The sequence below is a fragment of the Pongo pygmaeus genome, chromosome 11, assembly GCF_028885625.2.
Source record: "Pongo pygmaeus isolate AG05252 chromosome 11, NHGRI_mPonPyg2-v2.0_pri, whole genome shotgun sequence".
Classification (NCBI taxonomy): domain Eukaryota; kingdom Metazoa; phylum Chordata; class Mammalia; order Primates; family Hominidae; genus Pongo; species Pongo pygmaeus.
In genome coordinates, this window is record NC_072384.2 from 43,958,359 (window position 1) to 43,969,323 (window position 10,965).

The 10,965-nt window shown below is 37.4% G+C and overlaps 1 long non-coding RNA gene across 1 annotated transcript in view; it reads left to right on the plus strand.

Moving 5' to 3' along the window:
• LOC129031756 (uncharacterized) overlaps nt 1-843 on the plus strand; it is a 57,804-nt gene extending 56,961 nt beyond the window's left edge. The window contains exon 3 of the long non-coding RNA XR_008501111.1: nt 620-843. This is a non-coding gene — a long non-coding RNA (uncharacterized LOC129031756). The remainder of the gene's footprint in view (nt 1-619) is intronic.
• Nucleotides 844-10,965: the final 10,122 nt, after the last annotated feature.

Sequence of the window (10,965 nt, forward strand, 5' to 3'; positions counted from 1 at the left end):
TTTAATTCTTAGCCTCAGACTAATTCTTAGAATAAAAATATTATTCACTAAAGTCAGCTGTGGAATTCAGTAGGTCATGAATACAGATGGTAAGAAAGGTAAAACCTCAGGAAAAATTAGTTTGTTTGATCAATAGTAAGAAAATAATTAATTTTAATGTTACTATGTTATATATTATTTGGAACACTTAAAAATATTCATCAAGTATGAAAATATGTTCAGAATATGTTAAATACTGCACAAATAAAACTATTAATTTTCATATTTCACATCCATACCTTTATTATTTTTTTGATATGTGTATCTTTGAAGTGGATCACTTTAGTCAATATTTCACACCGGAAGTGGCAAATTAATATTACTGATGTGGCAATAAATTAAGATTTGATGATTCTGATATCTTCTGTTAAGGAAGCAAAGTTTACAAACAATGTTATTAATTATGTTCTTTGGCACGCAAATGTTTTTGACTATCTTATAAATATATATCCTATATATATTGTGCATTTCCATGTTATCTTAATTCATATTTATAACTATGAAATATTTATCACTATAATGTATCAACAGTAAGCCAATAAATAGAATTAATCTAACTTGAAGTGTTTGCATTTTCCAGAGTTTCCAATACCTAAGAGTGGTATTTGGCAAATGGTGGGCCAAAGGAATAAAGAAGGCATGTAAAACTCTTGATAGAAGACATTCAAAAATTGATTTGATATCAGATACAAGGAGAAAATTTGCCAATAAGAAAATGAATTTTTCAAGATTAAATTCGGCATTTGTTACTTAATAGCATTTGTCATCTTCCAATTTTTCGTATGTAGTAAATTCCTTTCAAATAATTTCGCTCTTCCAAGTGCCTTTGTGTATTGTATTTCTTTTTTCACATCCTTTTGGATAACATTTGAGAAAAAATAAGACTACAATAGTCAATGATTACATTCAGGATGGAAGACAGTTGTAAGACCAAGGAACAGGTGGAGTATGTACGATGGGAATATTCACTTCTGTGCCACCATTTTGTAGCTCCTCAAAAAAAAAAAAAAATTAGCAAATGGTGGATATTGTTTCTTTACAAAAAATGGTTCTGTACTGGATCCATCTGTGAAGTATAAACATGTCATCAGCACTCATTTTCCATCTCCAAAAAACATTCCTCTTGTCCATATTTGATTTTCAAGTGCATCTGTGCACGGATGGAAACCCTCCCAACATGCTGCTACACAATTGCAGAACCCACACATTTCTGTCTTTGAATCAAGCTTTCATGAGAGCCTGGCCTCCCCTGGGTAGAAGCTTGTTTCGAGGTTGCAAAGGTCCTCTGGGTGACCCCAATAAAAAGAACTTCAATGCCCATGGTAAGGTTAAGTTATTCCTTTTAGAGAGGTGATATTGTCCATAAAGTTTTTCTACTTTATTCAAAAAATTATGTGTGTGTGTCTTAGAATTTTTCTTTTTTTCCCCATGCTACACTTAACTAATTATTATTACTTGTACTGTTAAGTTTTTCAATGACTAGACTCACATTTGAGAAAGAAAGTGAAGATCTCGATATTAGTTAGGTTATTCAAAAAATTTAAGTAGAAAAAGCAGAGAGTTCATCTCAGAAAGTTGAAAGGGAAGCATCTTGAATTCTAGGAGTTCCTAACATTATTGATAATCACATAGCCTGAAAGAATGTAAAACATTGCTAAAAAAATTTTCATCACTTCATAAACACACATTCAGAAATGAACTCTGTGGTAAAGGAGGAAATTTTATTTTACCTCATTATTTTCCCTCCACAGTGCCAGAGTTACCTTCACTATAGGGCAAGGAGTACGCTTTGCCTGTCGTTTTTAATCAGGTTGTTGTAGGTAATTTTTGTTATGCCCCTCATTACTGAATTGTTTATCAATAGGTGCAGCAAGTGTCACTAGCTTTTCTCATCAAACCAGGTCTGACAAAGAAGCACAGTGCATGGGAAAGAGGCAGCTAGGTGAAACTAATGCCATAGATGTTTGATTCATTAGGAGCTTATTGTTAACGGGGATGTCTGATTGTAAAGGCTCAGTCAAGCAAAAGAGTGCAGAGTAATCAGTCGGATTTATAGTTTGCAGGGCTCAGAAAAAAAATCAACATAAACCTTTGGATATAGCAGAAACAGAAAAATCCCCTTTGGGCAGCCCTAACCTGGAACCAGCCAAATAAGGTCATGCTACATGAAGGTTTCCTGTTAGGTGATGGGAGATAGGGACGGATTAGAGCCATATGGCATGGCCTATCTTACCTTCTGACTTAAGATAACAAAGCCAAGCTTTGTGCTTAGCTGTTTTTGACTGACATCATCAATTTTATTTTATGTTGGTCACCTCCGGTAACAGGAAAAAATGGCCTAGGGTTGATAACACATGCTTTTTTTTTCTTTTAGTATTAAGATGCCTAGAAGCTAGTTTTGTGCTGTTAAAAATGTCAAAGAATTAGTAGCTTCCTCTTCTATCACCCATCCTCCAGCAACTGTCAGCCCCCCTCCCCCTTGTTTTCAGTTTGTACCTTGCAAATGAGAGGCAGCCTTATTCAGAACCAGATGTAAGGCTCCTAGAGAATGAGCATAAGCTGGTGTACTTTAAGCCTAATGGGAAGTTTTATATGCAAGGGCCTTGAACTGATTAGTATAATTCCCTCTTTAATACAGCTGTCCCTCCAGATTAAGGTAAACCAAATGTTGCAATCAGAGATTAGTGTACCTTGCCAGTTATTAACATCGCCGGGTGCTCAGCAAGCACGTCAGACGCTAATGCTGTGTATTTATTTGCTACTTCCCCACTGTAACTTGAACTTCTGCACCTGTCAAAGCATTCCAGTGAAGAGAGGGGCATTATTGGAAAGCAAAAGTTTTATACCTGTACACCTGTTTTGTTTTGTCACAGCTAAGACTTTCTTTTGGCGCGCCAAGACTGCCAGGTGCTTTAATCTGCTACTTTTCTGGTTTTGTAAAGAAAGACTTTGTGTGCTAAATTGCATTTGTTACTTTCATATGCTTCCTTTTATGCAACTAGAGAGCTGCTCACCTAAACTTTGTGTGTGTGTGAGTGTGTGTGTGTGTATGTTTTCTTTTATAAAGGGGGTATCTGTAGAGGGTGAGCTTTCTTTGCCAGAAAACTCCTCACCTCTGTCTCTTGTGTTCCTCAGCCTTGGCTGAGTCTTAATCACAAGGTGGGTCTCACAGCTGTAATATATTTGGCAGGATATCCTGCCTTCTTGCAACCCAGATGTCAAGAAAGACAAAGTCCTGGCTATCTTAGAAAGATCTGGCTGTGTTTCTTTCCCTCTGCAGCCCCAACAGAGGCTTGGACTGTAGGCCCGAATCTATGCAACAAGCACACTGGAGAAGTTAGGAATGGCAGTTTGGGTTGTCTTTAGGCACATCACGTTGGTCCAGGCTCTGCACTCCCTGAGCCCTTCTCATCAGTGTGGCACATGTGCCAACCACTAAGGAAAATAATGAGAAGTTTGAGGAAAAGCCCTCACATTTGTAGAATAAAGTGCCTTTGTGATTTTTATCAACATCTTTTATTACTCAGAGATTGAGAATCAAAAGGTGCTTTCTGTGAAAAATGCCTAGTTTGTTAAGTAACCACCAGGGTCATTTCAGGGGCTGATTTTATTTTGCTTTTTAAATATGTGGGTTTAAAGCAGGTAGCTATGCTCTTACAGATGTTTCACCTGATGCCAGCAGCAGTGGGGCAACACAAGACCCCCGCTCCCCCATTTTGTCACGAACAGGAAAGAGCCACAGTTTTCTAGCTGACCTGTGACTCTGGAAGCAGCCACCGGTTCAGGTTGTTACCAATGCTGGGGGAACATTTCTTTTGTTTGCCCTCCTTACCCCAACTCCATCTTGGTATTTGCACATTGATTGCCTGGTGCAGAGTTTCTACATATTATAGCTTAATTGCAGATTTTTAAAAAAGACAAAAATATGTTCATATCTTAGGAATTATGTCTTTCAGCCTACTAAATATGCTAATGCAGCACTAAGCAGGGATAAAGTTCTTGCCATACCCCCCAACAGTTGCGTGGAACCTGCTGCCAAGTGATTGTTAATTGTGAAGCACAAGCAGGCTTTGCAATCCATCTTAATTGTCATACTTACTTCAGGTTTCGTGATAAGGCTCGATGTTCTGTTTAAAGTGACAATGTTGACAAGGGGAAAGGGTGTGGGCCTGAGCCTGTGGTTCTGAAGGGGTTGCATGCTCTGACCTGCCGAAGGTTGATATGGACGGTCTGCGAGGGGATTTTAGTTGTCATGGGGTCCCCAGGCGGTTGAATGGAGAGACTGTCTGTCCTGCTTTTTCCTGTTAGGATCCTGACACGGGGAGCATTGATGAACTCAGCACAACGTTGAATGGGAGCTTTTTGGCAGCTGAGACACTGGGGCTAAGCTGCAGGTCAGAGATAACACCAGTGCGGATCTCCTCCTGCACAGAGCTCCTAGCATGCTTTCTTCCCTCCTGAGTGCAGGAAATGGCTCGTGTTAAATATGTTCACTTTTCAGTTTTCCTTTCTTCTAAAATGGAGCTTGACAGATTGGACTTTTCAGCTCCCTCTTTTTTCACCACCTCTGCTTTCTACCTCAGAAATACTCTTCAGGAAGCAGGAGTTAATCTTGGTGAGGAAACGATAAGGTGATGCTTGATTTTCACGGCAAAGCAGAAGGATATGGCTGCCTTCTTGCTGTTCATAAACTTAGAGCTCCCCACCTTTGAGGCTTTCCTTAGCTTTTTCCTTCACATCCCTTCAAAATAGGCCAGAAGAGTAAGAGAGTCGAGCGTCCACTGCCCAGACGAATGTAGGAGAGCAACATGTAGCATTATGCAACCTCGAGAAAAGGAATCACCGACTTGGGAGGTAGTGCTGACTTTTAACAGTGTTTTCTCCAATACTTATGTGGCCCTCTACCCAAAGGGTGCATCGCTGCCCACACCAAAATGCTTCTGCTTTGTTTTACGTGCAGCTGAGTTTAGCAGGTTTCCGAGATGTGGAGAACAAAGAGAAACTGCCAGCAAAGAGCTACTCTAATAATCTTTTGCCAACATCCTGTATTCACAAAAGCGATGCAGAAAGAATTCTTTCTAGTTTTAGTGTCTGCCCTAAACGTGGGCTGTCAAAGCTCCATTTAAAAGAAAGGTATTTGAAATGAATTCTTCTGTGGTATTGATTAGTGACTGTGAAACTAATACATTGAAACCACTCCCAAACAAGTCAAATTCTGACTTAAGGTACATACATATGGCTTCGGTGAGATATGAATGTTTTCTTTTCTCTCTGTTGAGTATATGATACCCATATCCTTTGAAGCAAAAGGGATGCGTGTGAGTATGAGTGTGGGGGGTGTGTGTGTGTGAATGTGTATGTAGGTAGGGGGATGAGATAGGGAAAGGGAGATGGAATGAAGAAGAGGGGATGGGAATGTGGAAAGCTTTTTGGTCGAGGTTCAATAAGCATCAGAAAATAAAAGCATTGTGAGTAGAGATGAGAGTAACAGGACAGTCCCGGGGCTTACACCTTGGAACAAGTAGGGTAATGCTGCCCTTTGAGCTCTGTCACCTCTCACCAATTTCATGCACCCTTTCTGTCTCAGGAGGGTGTGCAGCAAAGCTGAGAGAAAGAGAGAATGAGCAAGTGATATGTCAAAGAGCCAAATACGGTGAGTCAACAACACTGAGGAGAATGATTCAGGTTTGGAACTCCATCAGAATTTGCTCTGATGCAAGATAGTGGTGCCAGACCTTCCATAATAAAAATATAATTTTTCAGTTCTCCCCATCCAATTGTACCATGGAGTCTTCATCCTCTTTGAGTGATCAGGACTAGGTAATTCCTGGTCTTAGTCTAGCTACCTCTCTGGCTACTATTAGGGGCAGGTGGGGTGGCAGGGATTTCCAAGGACCTCTGAGTTTGCCCAACTTTAACTTCAGGGAGAATAGCTAGAACTAGATAGCCTAAGGACCTCAGATAAATAAAGGATGTAAAATGTTCAGTACAGCAGTCATCACATAGTAAGTGCTGGGTGAATCCTTACTATTCCTTTCTGAAGAATGAAGCCACTTGAATTTCTTGTTGAATACTTCTTTTGGTTGTGTTTTGTCAGGTGTGGCACTGCCTGAGAAAAGAGAAAAGTTTGATAGCAGTTCCTATCCTAAATGTAAGATTTATATTTTTATTATGTGTTTTCTGTCTGCTTGGTGCAGAACCAGTGTGAAAGTGTGAAGGCTTGAACTGGCCTGAACCATTCTAATTCTAGATACATGTGGTCACATGTCCTTGTCATGATATCAAAGGGAGATAGCCATCTATGCAATGAGATTTGAAGAGCCTGGAAAACACCGCATGTCCTCCAAGTGTCTTCTCAATTAACCAAGGCATCTGACATTCTTGACGTTTCTGTTGGTAAAGCAATTCCTCTAAGTAAAAGTATGATTTCTTGATATTCCTACTTATGGTACAATCATGATACTTGAAGGTGGCCATCTTTATTATGTAGATGATGTTTATTTCTTGCTTATTACCCCTGTGACAACTTGGAAGAGAGAAACTGAATGTAAATGGGAGCTAAATGGAAGATTTTTAAAGTTTATAGTACAACTTCCTGACCATGAAATGCATCAAGGAGGTTGCAGAGTTGGGGTTTGCACTTTCCCAAATAATTTTGGATATAACAAAATATATAGACATTAGGAAAGCTTCTAGTTAGCTTTGTGGGACAGAGCTTAAATTGAGGTCTCTTGGTTCCTTTCAAAAAGACTTTTCATTCCTGATCACCCTACCCCAGCCTACAAGAGAAACTGCTTTTGCCCATCTTGTCTTGTGGCAATCCAGGGTCCTTCACCTTGAAGACCCTGGGTTAGGGATTCTCAAATATTTTTCTACCCTAGAATGTATGTTCACACATAGGATACTTCCATGGGTATACCTAAATTATGGTACAATAGGAATTCTATTATAACCTTTATTTTAAACATGTCTCCTTTTAATAACACACCTGTTCCTGAGATTCTGCAATGTCCTCTTGAGAAGGCAAACCCCTTTGTCCTTTTTCATGTTCTCCATCTTCATATCCCACCATGAAGTTGCTGCCTTAAGCAATACTGTAATTATCTGGGTGTTTTTTCTTTTGTCTTTCGCCTAGCTTGTGTGCCCTTTGCCCTTTCTCTATGAGGCTTACTTCCTGTAACTATGTGTGTGTATGTATGTATGTATGTATGTATGTACGTATGTATGTATCTATCTATCTATCTATATTTATAAAAATGAGAAATAAACCCATTCTATGTGTTTTCCATAGTTTTGGGTCCATGGTTGTTTTAAGCAATGAAGATTATTAAATTATCCATGAGCCTTCTCTTCTTTGGCTGTATAATCTTAATCCTTTAAGTTTTCTTCATATATCATATGATTTTTACCCTTGGCTCTTTTCTTAGTTTAAAAATTGTGTGTATTATTTTCTTTCTGACTGCACTAGTCTGACATACATATTGTACTTGGACATAAAGAAAATTATGGGTGAGAATAAACTTACCTATAGTTCCACCATCTAGAGTTAGCTATTGTTTGAATTTGGTTGTATTTTTCTATCTCTTGGCTTATTGTTTTATGTATTGAGACTGCACGGGTCACTTTATAATTTTAAAATTATTTTTGCCTCCCATTTAGAATTTCTACTCTCCAAGTCCTCCCCATTCCTTTCATGTTGACGGGTCCCAAGTGAGACCAATATAATACTTCAGTATCTAAAGCAAGATTTGGCTTGTGTTCTGGGAAGGCTAGCTCACAGCCTCTACATACTATATTTTGATCTTCTTAATATGCATTTTCCTGCTCTGAATCAGTGATTTTTTTTGATCTTTGTTAATACTTCTTTTCAAGCTTGAAACAAAAGAAATTATCTAAAAATAGCCAAAGACTATTATCCAAGACTTTAAAGGAGCATGAGCCAATAGGTTGACACCTTTGATCCTTAGGTAAAAAGTTACGGTTCTTTTGTTGGCTTTCTGCAAAAGGAGGAAGTAGGGGCAAATTACACAGTTGATGCTATTTTATACATGAAGGAACCAACTTTTGACAGCTAGTAAACAAGTTTCAACTTTTTTTTGGGTAAGGTAGTTTATTCATTGAACACTTATTTATTGAGCTAACCCCTACTATGTGGCAGGCACTGTTCTAGGCCTGGGGATTCAGTAGTAAACAAAATAGACTAAAATCTACCTTTGTGGGAGCTTGCTATTTAAGAATAAAGTAGTTAAACTTTTTAACTTTCTACTTAAATTTCCACTTTAAAACTTTAAAAAGTAATTGTACTTTATTTTCTAAATTCTGAGTCAGTTTTGAAGTATGTGGGGAAAGATCCCTATTATTGTAATGTTACTTTGATATCAAATAATGTCTTTATTCTCAGTGACCTCTCTCCCTCATTACTCTCCAAATTGCAGCTTTCAGTAGGTAAAAAGGCAAACAAATGCAATGGCCAAGACCAATTTTGATGAATTAAAAATAAATGCCTTCAATTTTAATATACTTTTTTTTCTAGGAGGAGGAAAAAGAAACAAGAGTAGTAAGAGTGGATATATTCTTATAATTATGTTGGAGAGCAAATACCAGATGCAAAATTGAGAGAGATCCTTTAGTTTCAAATAGAGCTAAATAGTTTTTTTTTTTTTTTTTTGAGGTTATGGGCTTTGCCACTTAGCTAATTTGAACAGTAATGGAGAAATAAATATCAGTAGCTAAGCAGAGAATCTATCCATAAGGCAGAAAGACAAAGACCAAAAATTTATTTAATTCAAACATGTAATTCCTATAGGCTCTACTAGATATGAGGTCACTAAAGGTATAAAGAAGTATGTAGAAATTAAGAAACAGAACAGACAATGGTTATCTCAGTGGTTTTATCACCCACTTGTTTCGGTTTGAGTGTTTGAGGTAGTTTGTCAATCAGACATCAAGAAAGATGAATTTTACAGATAGAATTGGACAAGTTTCTTATTCTTTTTTTTAATCAAAATTCAGGATATGCCATAGGCAGTTAGATTGTGGCTTGGAAATATTGAACACTTAATAGATGATGCTACATGAAAAATTATCCTGAATTCTTGAGTTGGTTTGTAAGAATGGAGTCTTTGTTACGTTTTTTAGAGGTTGATGAAAAAAGTATGTGTTATAACTCAACCGAGAAAAGAAGAGTGTGTATTGGAGAAAATAACTTGTGCAGTTAAATAACTCAGTCTGTAGAATTGAATATAGCCGCTGACTACGGCTTGAGGATGTGGACTCTCAGCTATAGGAGTTGACCAAATTATTCACAAATGCTGGAAAACTCAGGAGAAGAAGAAGGAAGGGAAGAAATGAAGGTCAGAAGGGCAAAAACAGAGAGAAAAAGCCCAAGTGAACAAAGGAGAGTGACAAAAGATTACATTACATCAAATTATTCTGGAGTTTTGATACCAGTTCATCACTAGAGAAAAATGATATCCTTTAGGCAGAGTTGTATAATTTACATCTATAATTATTTGGGTGTGGGATAACCTAGAAACAAAGAGTATATGACTGCAAAGCCAGTGCCCTTCCTCCTACACATCTTCCTTTTAACAAAGAGTATAATAAAATTACATTTAATAGAAATGATAAGAAATCCTTTTGCACTTAAGTGATACTTTGTGAAAAAAAGATGTAGAAAATCCAAGTTTATCTTTTAATCTGGTTTTTATCCCTATTTTAGCATGTTGCATTTAATTAAAAACAAAATGCAAGCTACAATCAACCTTGATTTAGTTTCAAATCTACAGTCTTTTTCTTTATTTCTGTCCCTGCCATATCTCAAAGCCAGTCAAGATCTACCTGCTCATTGAAGGTTTCATTTCTTACGTGATGAGATGCAATAGTATTCATAAACCTATAGAAACACTTATGTTTCTTATTATTTATTGTGGTTGTGAACACTGTTTTTCTCCACATGTAAGAAAGCAGGGATAGTGTCTTCATATTTAAAAAATGTGTGCAAAACACACAGCATAGTGTGCCGCATCCACGCTTTGTCCAATAAATATTAATTGATGTTGATGAGAGAGCACATGTCACTAACAAGAACCTCCTGCCTAACTCTGGGTTTCAGAGGCCTGAAGATTCTTGTGAGCTGGAATGATGCCCTATTGTTGCAATTCCTTATGTTTAGGATAAATGAAGAGATAGTTTCCCTCTTTGAAAGCAGTTTCATTGGTGAATTTAGCATGATATGTGCATTGCTTGTATTGATTGCTCAAGAGTTACTCAATCCAGAAAATTAAAAATATACACCCTGCAGTATACAGTATATACTACATAGATGCTGTGTATACTAAAGATACTGGGTATCTGTAGTATGTAGTATATGTAGTATACACAGTATCTATGTAGTATGCACTATGTAGTATATACTACATATACACAGTATCTATGTACGGTATACACACACTGCACACCCTACATAGATGCATATTGGGCAATATGGAATTTTAAAATAAGAAACAAAAAGATAGTATTTCTACTTTGAGGAAAACCAACATATTTGTGTAAAAGAAATAAAACTCTTTAAAATGAGCTGTTTTAGATTTGACATTTATTCATCAATAAATATTTATAAAATATCTACCAAATACAGAGATGAAGAAGGCACCATGATGCCCTCCGAGAGCTGTTAATCTAATGGGTTTAAGACAACCACAATAGAATGAAGAACCTTGTTTTTCACAAGACAGCCAAAGAATGCTGAAATGAAAATGACAAAAACACCTAACGTTGAAGAGTCCTTCTTACGGGCCAGGTGATATATGGTCTATTTCAGGTGTGTTGCCTCCTGTAATTCACACAATGACTTCATAAGGCAGGTACTCTTACTTCCTCTGCCTTGCTTCATCCTGGCCTTCCTGGGGAGATGAAATCATGTTT